We start from the raw sequence: 15,774 nt of genomic DNA, 5'->3' as shown, positions 1-15,774 counted from the left end.
GGGTGTCTTTGGGTCTAAAATGAGTCCCTTGCAGACAGCATATCGATGGGTCTTGTTTTTTAATCCAATCTGATAGCCTGTGTCTTTTGATTGGGGCATTTAGCCCATGTACACTCAAGGTAACTATTGAAAGATAGGAATTTAGTGCCATTGTATCGCCTGTAAGGTGACTGTTACTGTATATTGTCTGTGTTCCTTTCTGGTCTACGTTGCTGTTAGGCTCTCTCTTTGCTTAGAGGACCCCTTTCAAGATTTCTTGCAGGGCTGGTTTCATGTTTGCAAATTCCTTTAGTTTTTGTTTGTCCTGGAAGCTTTTTCAATTAGCAATAATCGTGCCTCAGATAAACCTCATTGGCTATGATACTGCCACTGCGCAAAGCTGCAGCCACTATTTTTTTTTAAAGTATGACTAATATGCTAAGAAAGAAGAGAAAAATGTAATCAAACAAATGCTTAATTAAAAGCACTAAAAAGCAGAAAAAGAGGAGAAAAAAAAAGAAGAAAAGAAGGAGTGCAACAAATAGGAAACAACCACAAATATGGTAGTTATTTATCCGATTACAACAATAATCATTTTGAATATCAATGACCTGAATGCACAAAATAAGACTAAGATTGTCAGGGTGGATTAAAGAACAAGACTAACAATGCATTTTCTACAAGACATTCTCTTTAAAAGTAAAGACATATATAAATTTTAAAAATGGAGTAGAAAAATGCACAAGAATAATACTAATCAAAAGAAAGCAAAAGTAGCTATGTTAATTTCAGGCAGAGCAAACTTCAAAGCTAAAAAAAAATTACCAGAGATGAAGGAGGGTATTACATAATGTTAAAGGGGTTAATCTCCAAGAAGACATACCAATCCTTAACATATATATACCTAACAACAGAACATCTAACTATTCAAGGCAAAACTAATAGAATTATAGGGAAATAAATCAATCCATTATCATATTTGGAGACTTTCACATCCATCTGTCAGAAATCGACAGATCCAGCAGGCAGAAAATCAGTAAGGACATAGTTGAACTTAACAAATCAACCAACTTGATATAATTGGCAACTTTAGACTACTTCATTGAGAACAGTAGGATGCACACTCTTCTCAAGTTCACATGGAACATTCATCAAGATAGACCACATTAGGGGCGCCTGGGTGGCTCAGTCAGTTAAGCATCTGCCTTCAGCCCAGGTCATAATCCCAGGGTCCTGAGATCGAGTCCCACATCGGGCTCCCTGCTGAGCAGGGAGCCTGCTTCTCCCTTTCCCTCTGCAGCTCCCCCCTGCTAATGCTCTCTCTCCCTCTCCCATGCTCTCACCCTCTGTCAAATGAATAAATAAAATCTTAAAAAAAAAAGGCCACATTAGAGGCAATAAAACACATCTTACCAAATAAAAAAATATAGAAATTGTACGAAGTCTGCTCTCAGGACAAAACTGAATTTGACTAGAAATCAATGACAGAAAAATAACTGGAAGTCTCCAAAATACATGGAGATTAGGCAACAAACTTCTAAATAACAAACGGTGAAAGGAGAAATCTTAAGTAAAATTAAACAATATTTTTAAATAAATGAAAATGAAACAAATTTGTCAAAATTTATGGGATGTAGCAAAAGCAGAGCTTAGATAGAAATATATAGCTTTGTTTGTATATACAGGTATCCTCCACTTTTTGCAAGTTTGTATTATGCTACTTCTCTTTTGCCAAAGATTTACCTTAGTACCTGTTTTTGCTAACCAAAAGATATTTGAAGAAGACATCACTGTCATAAAACAAGATGAAAACTGAAAATACTGTTCAGCATTTGTTTTGCAGTGAGCTGTTATAGAGGCAGCACACACCCTGAGCAAACAGAGTGGGTCCACCAAGTTCCCTCTCTGGGAAATACACAGTATCTCAGCATCAAGTTGCCATAGGTTTGAACTGTGTCTGTGAGCATCTGTGCCTCGTCTTGATTTATTCTGTACATCCATTAAGAAGATACGTCCTAAGGTATCAGAGAAGCCTAAGAGAAGTAATTTGGGGGTCCTGGAAACACACAAATTTTTTCCATGTAAATTAGTGGTAATCGCTTCTTCACTTTATGCCATTTTGGCTTATAACAGGTTTCATAGGATAGAAACTTTAGATAGAGGGGGAAACCTGTATTAGAAAAGAAGAAAGATAGAGGTGTCTGGGTGGCTCAGTCAGTTAAACATCCAATTCTTGATCTCAGCTCAGGTCTTGATCTCAGAGTTGTGTTTCAAGCCCCATGCTTGGCTCCATGCTGGGCTCAATGTTGGACTCCACGTTGGGCTCCAAGCTGGGCATGGAGCCTACTAAGAAAGAAAGAAAGGAAAAGAGAGAGAGAGAAAGAGATAAAGAGAAAGAAAGAAAGAAAGAAAGAAAGAAAGAAAGAAAGAAAGAAAGAAGAAAGAGAAAGAAAAAAGAAAGAAAGAAAGAAAGAAAGAAAGAAAGAAAGAAAGAAAGAAAGAAAGAAAGAAAGAAAAGAAAAGAAAGAAAGAAAGAAAAAGGGGAAAGATCTATCAAAAATCAATAATCTAAGTTTCCACCTTAAGAAACTAGAAAAAGAAAAGCAAACTTTTTAAGTCAAAGAAAGCAGAAGAAAAGAAATAATAAAAATGAGAGCAGAGGACTCCTGGGTGGCTCAGTCGGTTAAGCGGCTGCCTTCACCTCGGGTCATGATCCCGGGGTCCTGGGATTGAGTCCCGCATTGGGTTCCCTGCTCAGCGGGGAGCCTGCTTCTCCCTCTGCCTCTACCTGCTGCTCCCCTGCTTGTGTTCCTTCTCTGTGTCAAATAAATAAATAAAATAAAATTAAAAAAAAATAGAGCAGAAATAAATGGAATTGAAAACAAAAAATCAATAGAGAAAATCAATGAAACCAAAAGCTGGTTTTTTGAAAAGATCAATAAAATTGATAAGCCTCTAATCAGATTATTTAAGGAAATAAAAATATAGGACATAATTTACTAATATCAGGAATGAAATAAGAGATACCACTACAGATGCCATGTACATTAAAAAGATAATAAAGGAATACTATGAACAACTCTATGTCCACAAATTCGATAGCCCAGATAAAATGGGGCAAATCCTCAAAACATAAAATTTGCCATAACTCACACAAGAAATACACAATCTAAATAAGCCAATATAAATATTTATGAATCAATAATAATCACTTTCCACAACAGAAAAAAAAAATGCCCAGAATGGGTTTACTGGTGAATTCTACCAAATACTTAGGAAAGAAATTATACCAATTCTATACAATCTCTTTCAGAGCATGGACAGAGGGAATATTTCCTGACTCATTCCAGCATTACCCTAATGCCAAAACCAGGAAAAGGCATTATAAGAAATGAAAACTAAAGATTAATATCTCTCATAAACATGGATGCAAAAATCCTGTATAAGAAGTTGTCAGGGACGCCTGGGTGGCTCAGTTATTAAGTGTCTGCCTTCGGCTCAGGTCATGATCCCACGGTCCTGGGATTGAGTCCCATATCAGGCTCCCTGCTCAGTAGGGAGCCTGCTTCTCCCTCTGCCTGCTGTTCGCCCTGATTGTGTGCTCTCTCTCTCTGACAAATAAATAAATTAATTAAAAAAAAAAGAAGTTAGCAAATTACAACAATGTGTTCTCCCCTAGGATTTTGATAGATTCCTGTCTCACATTTAGGTCTTTCATCCTAGAGGAGAACACAGGCAGCCACAGCAACTTCTTTGACCTCAGCCACAGCAACTTCTTGCTAGACACGTCTCCAAAGGCAAGGGAAACAAAAGCAAAAACGAACTATTGGGAATTCATCAAGATAAAAAGCTTTTACACAGCAAAGGAAACAGTCAACAAAACTAAAAGGTAACCTAAGGATGAAGAAGATATTCACAAATGAAATATCAGATAGAGGGCTAGTATCCAAAATCTATAAAGAGCTTACCAAGCTCAACACCCCCAAAAATAAAAAATCCAGTCAAGAAATAGGCAGAAGATGTGAACAGACATTTCTCTAAAGACCCATACAAATGGCTAACAGACACATGAAAAAATGCTCAACATTACTTGGCATCAGGGAAATTCAAATCAAAACCACAATGAGATACCACCTCACACTAGTCCGAATGGCTCAAATTAACAACTCAAGAAATAACAGATGTTGGCGAGGATGCGGAGAAAGGGGAACCCTCACGCACTGTTGGTGGGAATGTAAGCTGGTACAGCCACTCTGGAAAACAGTATGGGGGCTCCTCAAAAAGTTAATAATAGAACTAACCATGACCCAGCAATTGTACTTTTAGGTATTTATCTGAAGGATATAAGCACAGTGACTTGAAGGGGCACATGTACCCTGATGTTTATAGCAACAATGTCCACAATAGCCAAACTATGGAAAGAGCCCAGATGTCCATTGACAGATGAATGGATAAAGAAGATGTGGTATATATATATACAATGGAATATTACCCAGCCCATCAAAAAGAATGAAATCTTTCCATCTGCGGTGATGTGGATGGAGCTAGAATGTATTAGGCTAAGTGAAATAAGTCAGTCAGAGAAAGACAAATACCATATGATTTCACTTATATGTGGAATTTAAGAAACAAAACAGATGAACACAGGGGAAGGGAAGGAAAAATAAAATAAGATAAAAACAGAAAGGGGGGCAAATCATAAGAGACTCTTAACTATAAGGAACAAACAGGGTTGCTGGAGGGAAGGTGGGTGGGCGGATGGGGTAATTGGGTGATGGGCATTAAGGAGGGCACGTGATGTAATGAGCACTGAGTGTTCTATGCAACTGATGAATCACTGAATTCTATCCCTGGAACTAATAATATAATATATGTTAACTAAATTTAATTGAAATAAAAGAATTAAAAATAAATCCAACAATGTACATTTGGGCTCTTTCCATAATTTGGCTATTGTTGATAATGCTGCTATAAACATCGGGGTGTATGTGCCCCTTTGAATCAGTATTTTTATATCCTTGGGTAAATACATAGTAGTGTAATTGCTGGATTGTAGAGTTCTATTTTTAACTTTTTGAGGAACTTCCATACTGTTTTTCAGAATGGCTGCACCATTGTGATGAGCACTACATGCTATATGTAAGGGATGAATCACTAAATTCTACTCCTGAAACCAGTATTACACTATATGTTAACTAACTAGAATTTAAACAAAAACTTGAAAAAAAAAATTAAATAAATTCAACAATGTATAAAAATAATTATATACCACAAGCAGGAGGGATTTATCCCAGGTATGCATGCCCGGTTCAATGTTCTAAAATCAATTAATGTAATCCATCACTTCAATAAACTAAAATAGAAAAGTCACATGATTATATCTATGGATCCAGGAAAATATCTAACAAAATCTAATATACTCTCATAAGAAAAATCTCCACAAACTAGCACAAGAAGGTAAACTGAGGCATATTCAATTTCTTTTCAAGGATTTATTTGAGAATATACTGATTCAAACTGGATAGTGCCAAACTGAAGGCGTGGACTTATTGTGGACTCATTTTTGTTCTGTATTTTGTCAGGACTGGAGAGCACTGGAGATGTACGCTTTCCTATGTGGTGTCTATGAGTTGTTCCATTTCCTCCATCCACACTTTACTCATATATTAGCTTTTTTTTTTTTTTTTTATAAGGCCTTCATTGGCCACATACTTAAATTTCACACACTCTGACATACCAAATCCTATTCCATTTTCTCCCCATAGCTTTCATTATCAGTTAATAGTCTATGCATTTTACTTATTTATCTTCTGCAAATTAATCTCCTTTCCCAAGACTTATGGTTCCATGCAGTCAGTATTCACTTCTGCTTCCTACACTGTCTTATGTCCACTACTCAAAATAGCATCTGATACATGATAGTTTTGCAAGAAATAATTTTGAATGGATAAATGAATTAGTTAACTAGGAGGAAAAGAATCCTAATTATGCAGCCTATCAGTTGGATTTATAATAAGTACACTAGCTAACACATCTATTGCTTACTATATACACTTTTATATACACTTTTAATGTGGTGGCATTGAAATCCCCAGCACTACGAGTTAGGTATTATCCTTAAGTCCATTTTACAGATAAGGATACTAAAGTAAAATAACTTCCTGAAGACATGTCATAGAGAAGTGGATTTTGAACTCATATAAATTCTATGTTCTTCAAAAATATACCTTACAATATGATACTTAACTTATTTTTGTCCAAAGCTATTGCTTGAGTAGACCATCCTCTCCAGACTGATTTGAAAACCCACCTCTGTTTCCTATTATGTATTGGTTTATCCTTGGGCTCCCTATTCTGTTTCGCTGGTCAACTTGTCTTTCTCAGAACTGAATTTGAAAGTCTAATGTCGTAGTATCTAGTAGAGTAAGTTTCTAACCTTATTTTTTTCAAAGATATCTTTAGTATCATTGATCCTTTAGTCTCTCACTTGAATTTTAAGATCAAATTGTTGAAACAAACAAAATAAAGAAAAAAATCATAAAAATCCCTATTGAGATTTGTGTTTGCAGTAACATTGAACATATAGGTTCAGTTGAAGAATTTCCATTATTGTGTATATTCTGTACTGATTTTTTTCATCAAAAAACAAAGAATATCTCTCCTTTTCTCTGTTCTTATTTTAATGGTCTTCAATAGAGAACACACACACACATATACATTTATAAACATGTATTTAATACATATTAATACATGTATGTGTGTTTATTCCTATGTACTTGAGAGTCTTGTTCAATTTTGTAAATGAAAACATTTTAAAATGAGTTTTAATTGGATTCAATGAGACAGAGTGTTTATTTTTTTTCCCCTCTTTGATCTCATATACTAAGCTCTGAATTAATCTTACTCAGTTCACAGTACATTATCATTTATCCATGGCAGGCACCTTTCTATGTCATTTATTTATTGCTTTTTCTTACCTTTTCTGCAGTAATTCCTTTCTCCCTCATCATAGACTACAGGGTTTTCTACAGAAACAGAACCAATAGGAGATTCATGTATATATATGAAGAGACTTATTATAAGGAATTTGTTCATGTAGTTATGGAGTCATCCCATGATCTACTGTCTCCAAGCTAGACACCCAAGAGAGCTTGTGGTCTAATTCCATCCAAAGTCAAAAGCCTGAGAACCAGGGGAGCTGATGATGGAAATTACAGTCAAGATCCAAAGGCCTGAAAACCAAGAGTATTGAGAAGATCAATATCCCAGCTCAAGCAACCTGACAGGAATAATAATGAGAGCATTCCCCCTTCCTCCACGTTTTGTTCTATTCAGGCCCTCAACAGATTTGATGATGCTGACCCACACTGAGGAGGGTGATCTACTTTACTGAGTTCATGAAAACTTAAATGGTAATCTCACGAAAAAACATCCTCAGGCACATCCAGAAATAATGTTTCATCTGGGCACTCCCTGGCGTAGTCAAACTGACACACAAAATCAACCATCCCAACTCCTACATTCATGAAAAAGGGAGTCTATTCCCCATCCTCCTGGTGATGGTTACATTGTTCCCCTGTCATGGGCACTCTGGTGGTGTCTCTCATGGACTTCTGTGAGAAGTTCTTTGGGATGTAGAACCAAGAACAGATCATTTAATAAACATGCCAGAAAGGTGGCCGTGCACTCCCAGCAGTCACTCAGAGGGTTCAGAATTCCCAAATCCTCTCCAACACTCAATGTTGTCTAGCTTTGTGGGGTTTTGCCAGTTGCAAAGGTATAGTATGGTAGTACTTTTGTTGTATTTTGCTTTTATCTGAAAACAAATAATTTTGAGTTTTGTTAATGTTTTTATGTTTTTGGATTACAACTTCTGCAAATTACTTGTTGATATCCTTTTCCATATTTTTTTTTTTACCGTTTTATCCTTTCCCTATACATTTTCCTCTCTTTGTTCATTTGTTTTTATAGTTTTACATGTATTACTTTATACATATATTAGCTACTGGTGAGTTTTCAATAATAAAAATATCATTCATTAACACATCTCCATTATTGCATACAGTAGGTACTCACTTAAGTTTGTTAATAGAATAACAAATGAATGACACTACATACTAGATGTTCAATGTGTTTGTTGAACTGCACTTAAATCAAAAGATGCACAACCAATGATAATTTTGGCTGTATTCCATTTGACTTAAATCGTAATACATATTCAAGTATGTACACTTCTGTGCAAAAATATGAGATGGATCATTCTCTCACCTAGATATATAAAATTGAGAATTATCTAACACATTTCTAAAACCTGATTAAAGACTTTCTTCTTGTTTTTCAGAGATAATGACTAATTTATCACAGAAAGTTTTACAAAATGTCATAATATTCATGTCTGGCAGTGTGATATTAGGCACTTTCTGATTCTCAGTTCTCTGATCTGCAAAACAAAAATAATATTCACCTCAAAGTGTTTTGGAGCTATATAATAATATGTGAACTGCTTACCACTGTGCTGGACACAAAATAATTACTTGAAAACGTTGCATCCATTTTCTCCTTGGATATACATAATAGGGAAATGCTTTACACCTTAGATAGTTTATTGGTGTCTGAATTTAACCATAAAATAAGAAAAGTAGTTCCTTTAGAATTTCAATTCTCTAAATAGGAGTTGAATATGTTAGTTTTTTGTGGGGGCAATATAGTCCACAGAGATTCCTAATTCAATTATTTAAATTGTGCTTTTTTTCTTGGAATCTCAGGTTTAGGATCCTGGGAAAAGTTCTTTGCTCATCTGATTACCCCTGTTTTATTATCACATAAATCTCAGTGACAGTGGGAAATCATTGCAAGCACAGTGCAGAGAGTTAGCCAGCATATTCTCTAGAAAAACATGGCCCCAAATCCTTCAGCAGGTTGATAGAATAACCAGTAATACACATATAAATAAATGGAGCCATCATCTTCAATTATTAGTGAGAGATTCTATGCGCTAAGCATACTTTTATTTTTATTAACTAGATTTTGTGCTTCATATTTTTTCAGTGATAAATTGCCCCTTATTGTGGGGACCAGTTTTGGATAATGGTTGAGAATTATATGTGGGTTCAGATCCTGGCTCTATTTTTGCTAACTCTTTGACTTGGGTAAATTATTTTGCTTCTCTAATAATTCCTAGAGTTTTGTGAATCCAGTGAAACAATGCAACTTGCTAATTTCAGAGCAAATAAGATTTGGCAGTGTAACTACATAGCTCTGGACTCACGTAGAATGTATTTGTAGTGCTTACTAAGTACTAGAAAATTTACATACCCATTGGAAGACTTTAAAGGAGGTGTTGTTTAAAAATAATTTAGAGCTCTGTTACACAAACTCAGAAATTAACAGGTCCAAGGTGGTGTGAGCAGCTAGAAGGTATATGTAGTTACGTTGGGGTGATACTTAGCTTCACCCATGCCTTGTTAGGGTCAGTCATGGAGGAACCCCTCAGAGATAGCCTCATCTGCTGTTGATTCCTTCAGCAATAAATATTCCAGCCACATGTATCCCAAATTCTATGTGATCCCACTTGTCCCAGGAATTCCTGGAGAGACCTATAGTATCTGCCTCTTCTTACACCTCCATGCTTCAACTGGAGCCTTTGACAATTGTCTTCTTCCATTCCATGTGGAGCCCAGCAGAACAGAGATTGTGGCTGTCCTAATCCTTATCCCACACTTACTATACCAAGACCTTTTTTTGTTTGTTTGTTTGTTTTAAAAGACTAAGGTGGCAGGATGGGCTAGCCTGGTGATGGGTATTAAAGAGGGCATGTACTGAATGGAGCACTGGGTGTTATACGCAAACAATGAATCATGGAACACTACATCAAAAACTAACGATGTAATGTATGGTGATTAACATAACATAATAAAAAGAAAAAGAAAAAAAAGACTATTATTTTAGAGCAATTTAAGTTAATGGCAAAATTAAGGAGGTAGCATAGAGATTTCCCATATATTCCCTGCTCCCCCATATGCATAGCTTGTTCCATTGTCAATGTCCCCTCTGGAGTGATGCATTTGTTACAATAATGAGTATACATTGATACATCATTTACGCCCACAGTTCATAGATTACATTAGGGTTCACGCTTGGGGTTTTACCATTTTTTTTATTTTTTTAGTATTTTATTTATTTATTTGAAGAAAGAGAGATAGGGAGAGAGAGCACAAGCAGTGGGGAGAGGGAGAAGCAGGCTCCCCACTGAGCAGGGAGCCCAATGTGGGCCTTGATCCCAGGATCCTGGGATCATGACCTGAGCTAAAGACAGACACTTAACTGATTGAGCCACCCAGGCACCCCACTCTTGGTGTTTTATATTCTATGGATTTAGACATATGGATAACAACATGTGTCCATCATTATGGTGTCACACAGAATAGTTTTACTGCCCTAAAAACGCACTGTGCTCTGCCCCACCCTCACACCCTCAACCATCCACAACCTCTGGCAACCAGTGATCTATTTACTTCCACAATTTTGACTTTTCCAGAATGTCATATAGTTGGAATCATACAGAATGTAGCCTTCTCATATTGTCTTCTTTAACTGAGTATATGCATTTAAGGTTCCTCTGTGTCTCTTCATGGCTTGGCAGCTCATTACTTTTTAGTGCTGAATAATATGCCATTGACTGGATGTAGCAAAGCTTTATCCATTCATTTACTGAAGGACAACTTTGTGGTTTCCAACTTTGGGGAATTATGAATAAAACTGTTATAAACATCCACATACAGGTTTTTGTGTGGACATAAATTTTCATTTCTTTTAGGTAAATACCAAGGAGTACAATTACTGTATCATAGGGTAAGAGTATTTTTTTTTTATTTTGTAAGAAACTACCCAACTGTCTTCCAAAGTGCCTGCACCATTTTGCATTCCCACCATCAGTGAGTGAGAGTTCCTGTTGCTCCACATCCTCACCAGCATTTGGTGCTGTCAGTGTTCCTGATTTGGGCCATTCTATAGATATTCAGGGGTATCTCATTATTTTACCAAGACCCTTTTTAGACATTACCCGCAACCTCATGTCTTCTGACATCTCTGGATCGAAGTGGGCACCCATCTCTTGTGCACATACCCTCCCAATTCCTCAGGAGATTATGCCTAGCTCTCTCAAAAGCTCTCTAGTCCTTGTTACCATGGAAGCAGCACCATGTTGGGAATGTGAATATCATCTGTATGATGAGCTGCCTAAGAAGAGACTCCAGCGACCCCTTGCCTGCATGCCCAGTCCCAACTGAGGAGACTTTTTGGTCTCTTAAGTTTATATGGTGAGTATGTCTTTTACAAAGGACAGGGAGTAAAATACAAGGTCACACAGCTGTCCCTCTCTTCTCCATTTTCATTTCTGTATATATTGGGTAAGAGATAGGAATGGTGACCAACTTCTGCCACCTCTCAGCTCTTCCTCTAGGAGATGGTTTGGTAGTTTGAATGTTTTTTCCTTAGAAAACGAGTGTTTTAAGTTCTTATTGTTTTTAGTTTGGGGTCTTAGACTCAACACGATAAAAACAGGAAAACTCCTATTTAACATTCTTATATACATAAATTTAAAGAAGTGTGCTCATATGTGCATTATATATGTGCATATCCTCCAGTCTATCATCTATCTATCATCTATCTATCTATCTATCATCTATCTATCTATCTATCTAATCTCCCTCAGTTTTTCTCTCCAGCTTCTAGCCTAGGGCTCAGCATATTATGGCTTTACATATTCATTAAATTGTAAAAATGTATACTAACATATGTTGAGTATCTACTACATATCTAGTCATATTATATTTGTCATCTCATTTAGTCCTAATATTAACCCTGAGAGATGGGAATTATTACTTCAAAGAGTGTGCATGAAGCAAGGAAGGTGGAATTTTCCTTTTATGAATTGTCTTTTATTTGTCACGCTTCTCAACCTATCAGGTTATAGAGAATAAAATGAGGCTCAAGGAGATTAAGGAATTGCTCCAGTCAACACTGTCTGAATCATAATTGGAACCGATTAAGAAATAGGACAATGAGTGTGAGAAACACCCCTCATGACTGAAAGACGAGCTTATAATGAAAAACCTCCCATCCTGCTCTCCTTTATTTATCACTTACTTTAGGCAGCCAGTAAGAAGCACAGCAGAAGTCGGCTGCACCTGTCACTCCTGCAGATCAAGGGATGTGTTTCGGTCTTCTGAACAGCCTACCTGAGCTAGCTCATCAAAATTCCACCTACCAGCTGCTAGAGGAAAAAATAGTATGTAAATGGCTGTTTGTAGCATCAGGTTCATCCGAGCCATTCTAGAACTCTGAGCATCACAGGGGAACGGTAGAAGCAGGCTTCGTCCTTAAAAAAGAAGTCTTTCTTTTCTTATCAGAGCAGACAGGTGCTCATTGTCTCACTTGAGGCAGTTGTGATAGTTCTCTCACCTTTATATTGTTGGGCCTTTATAAATATTCCTCTATGCCAGGATGGGCTTGGTACCCACTGCTCTTGTATCTTGAAGATCATTTTAACATTAGAAAAAAAAAAAAAAAAAACAAAATATGAAGAAATGATTAGCAATATATTAGGGGCTGTGCTCAGTTGCTAATGAAACAGCTTCTATTACAGCCTGCTCTGAAGCTGCCCATCCTTGTCTCTGGAGGCTTGAAATGCTTTTTCACTAAGATAGTTCCATATGTTTAATTATCTTCTCTTGAAAGCCTTCCTCTTTATTAAGGTTTTTTTTTTTTTTTTTTTTTTTTAAGATTATTTATTTATTTATTTGACAGAGAGAGACACAGCGAGAGAGGAAACACAAGCAGGGGGAGTGGGAGAGGGAGAAGCAGGCTTCCCGCCGAGCAGGGAGCCCGATGTGGGGCTCTATCCTAGGACCCTGGGATCAGGACCTGAGCCGAAGGCAGACACTCAACGACAGAGCCACCCAGGCGCCCCGAAAGCCTTCCTCTTTAAATATGTAGATGTTGGGGCGCCTGGGTGGCTCAGTTGGTTAAGCGACTGCCTTCGGCTCAGGTCATGATCCTGGAGTCCCGGGATCGAGTCCCACATCAGGCTCCCTGCTCAGCGGGTAGTCTGCTTCTCCCTCTGACCCTCCCCCTTCTTCTGCTCTCTCTTTCTCATTCTCTCTCTCTCTCAAATAAATAAATAAATAAAAATCTTTAAAAAAATAAATAAATATGTAGATGTGTGAGTGTATATATACACACATATACACACGCATGTATACATATATACACAGTTTTGTACCTGTATGCACATATATATAAGTTATATATATATGTTTATTATATACCATATATACTTAGTATAATATATATTGCATATATTTTTCATATATAATACCATATATTTTATTATATATAATGCATATATTTTATATATAACATAAATATATATAAAACATAATATATTTATAATAAATATTATAAATGCTATACCAGGATATTGTTTAATGGAAAATAAAAGGAAAAGCTTATCATTCAGGATCCTTTTAAGACCCAAAACAAATCCCAAATTAGGATTTTAAAGAAAATGTGATCAAGAGGCCATTTTCAGAGGTGGGCAGAGTGCAGGGAATCATGATGTATTGTTCTCGGGGACCAGTAGCAGGAGGAAGACATCACTACCCTCTGTCACAGGGTCAAGTAGACTGAACAGGTGTACTGGAGACAAAGGTCACGTGGAATTCTGGAAGGACAGTATTCAGAATGAAGGTAATACTTTTGGAAAGAGAGGGGAAAAGAATGCCCCAAACTCTCCCTTTACTAAGCCTCTGTGCTCCTGCTATTATTTCCCATGGGCTGAAGTCAACAGAAAGTCTGAAGTCAAAGGAGCCCAAATGAAGCAGTATGTGCACCCGACCCATCCCCTGAATTGGGGGCACAGGACAGGGTGGAAAACAACAGAGGAAGACAGGAATGGAAAATGATGAATAAACAGATCTGCTTCATACAATTAACTGTATGAACCCTTTTTCTCCCAAATCAGATGGAGGTATTAATATCTGCTTCACAGGGTAGCTAACAGGATTAACTATGGTAATCAAAGTTTTCCCAAGTCAAAGAAAAAGTAAATGTAAAAGTGAGAATTTGAAACCAAGATCTGTGTGAAATTCCATTCCCTTCCCACTCTCTGAACAGGAACACCAGCAGTAATTACACAGTGGCTGCATCATCATTGTTTGGTCTGTGAAGAGGGGGAAGTCTGAGAAACCCAGTACTCTGGAATCTGGACTTAAGGAACCACACCCAAGGGATGTCCTGATCCAGATCTGATTTAGATGAAAATCTTACAGAATCTAACTTGGTATTGTAAATAGGATGAGACTTTTGAGGGTCATGAGAAGGAACAAGTCTTCTTGGGGGACACACAGGAAATGTTAGAAGAGAGAGGACAGACAAGAGGTGGTGACCAGCCTCCAAGATGGCCCCTGTTGATCACAAACACCTGCTATTCACATCCTTTTGTGCTCCCCTCCCAGACTGGATCAAGATTAGTCTGGTGGTCAATAGCATATGGCAGACATGGTGGTATATCATTTCTGAGATGGATACAAAAACCAAAAAACAAGCAAAGCTTCTGTCAGGTTTTCTCTCTCATTTGGATCACTAGCTTCGGGGAAGCGAGCTGCATTATGAGGAGCTGTATGGAAAGACACCACAAAGGATATGAGGTTAAGGCTAGAGGTCTGTCCGAGCCCGTCAAGTCTCAGATTAGCACAGACCCAGCGGGCGGCCTCACAAGAGACTCCGATCCAATCACACAGCTAAGTTACTCTCAGATTCCTACCCTGCAAACCATGTGAGTTACTGTCTGTTGTTTCTAGCTGCCAAACTGAGATTATGTGTTATACAGCAAGGGATAACTAATATACTAATAAACAGACCTACATGAGTGCTCTGCTAAAGGTAAGGTAACTTAATGGAAATTTCAGCTGCCATGCAGCACAGAAGATCCAGAATTCGCTATCTGAGTGTAATCAAGTATCAAGTTAACCACAAGCTACAATAAAATACCAGTACTCCCAAGAAACACACAATATAATTAAAAGTCTTTACAATGTATCACTCACAATATGAAGAATATAATCCAAAATTACACAAGACAGGAAATAATGGGAAAATCTGATCCATTTTCAGAACAACCCCAAGATAGCTCAGTTATTGGAATAAGCAGAAAAGGATTTTTCAGTAGTTATTATTACCAAAGTCACATGCGTGGAGTCTGCTTGGGTTTCTCTCTCTCTCTCCCTTTGCCCCTCCCCTGTGCATGTTCTCTCTCTCTCTCTCAAATAAATAAATAAAATCTTTAAAATTAAATTAAATTAAATTAAATTAAAAAATTATGCTGTATGTGCTTAATAGCAAATGGGACATATTTGAAAATAGCTTAACAAAAAAAAATCCAATTTGAAGAACATAAAGAAAAATGATTTTAAAACGTAACAGAGTCTCAAGGACATCTGTGACAATATCCAAAGGTCTAAAATGACTATTAGGGCCCCAGAAGGAGAGAAGAATGAAGAAGTGGCAACAGTATGGAAGAAATAATGTCTAACTATCACCCAAATTTGGGGAGTGACATAAATTGTAAGGTTCAAGACAATAACTAAACTGCAAGTAGGATAAATAGAAAACCTGACTCAGGCATCTCATAGTCAGAATGCTGAAAACCAAGCATGAAATGAAAATCATGGCTCTTGCTGGAAACAAACAACATGTTACATAGAGGGGAACTATTTGAATGAGTGCTGATTTCTC

General features: G+C 37.1%; 1 pseudogene; it reads right to left on the bottom strand.

Moving 5' to 3' along the window:
* Positions 1–218: 218 nt before the first annotated feature.
* Positions 219–381, bottom strand: LOC116638062 (annotated as a pseudogene).
* Between the last annotated feature and the right edge of the window lie 15,393 nt (positions 382–15,774).

This window comes from Phoca vitulina, unplaced genomic scaffold (assembly GCF_004348235.1).
Source record: "Phoca vitulina isolate PV1807 unplaced genomic scaffold, GSC_HSeal_1.0 scaffold15, whole genome shotgun sequence".
In the NCBI taxonomy this organism is placed as follows: Eukaryota; Metazoa; Chordata; class Mammalia; order Carnivora; family Phocidae; genus Phoca; species Phoca vitulina.
Note: the sequence above shows the minus strand (reverse complement) of the source record. Positions and strands in the feature narration are given on the sequence as shown.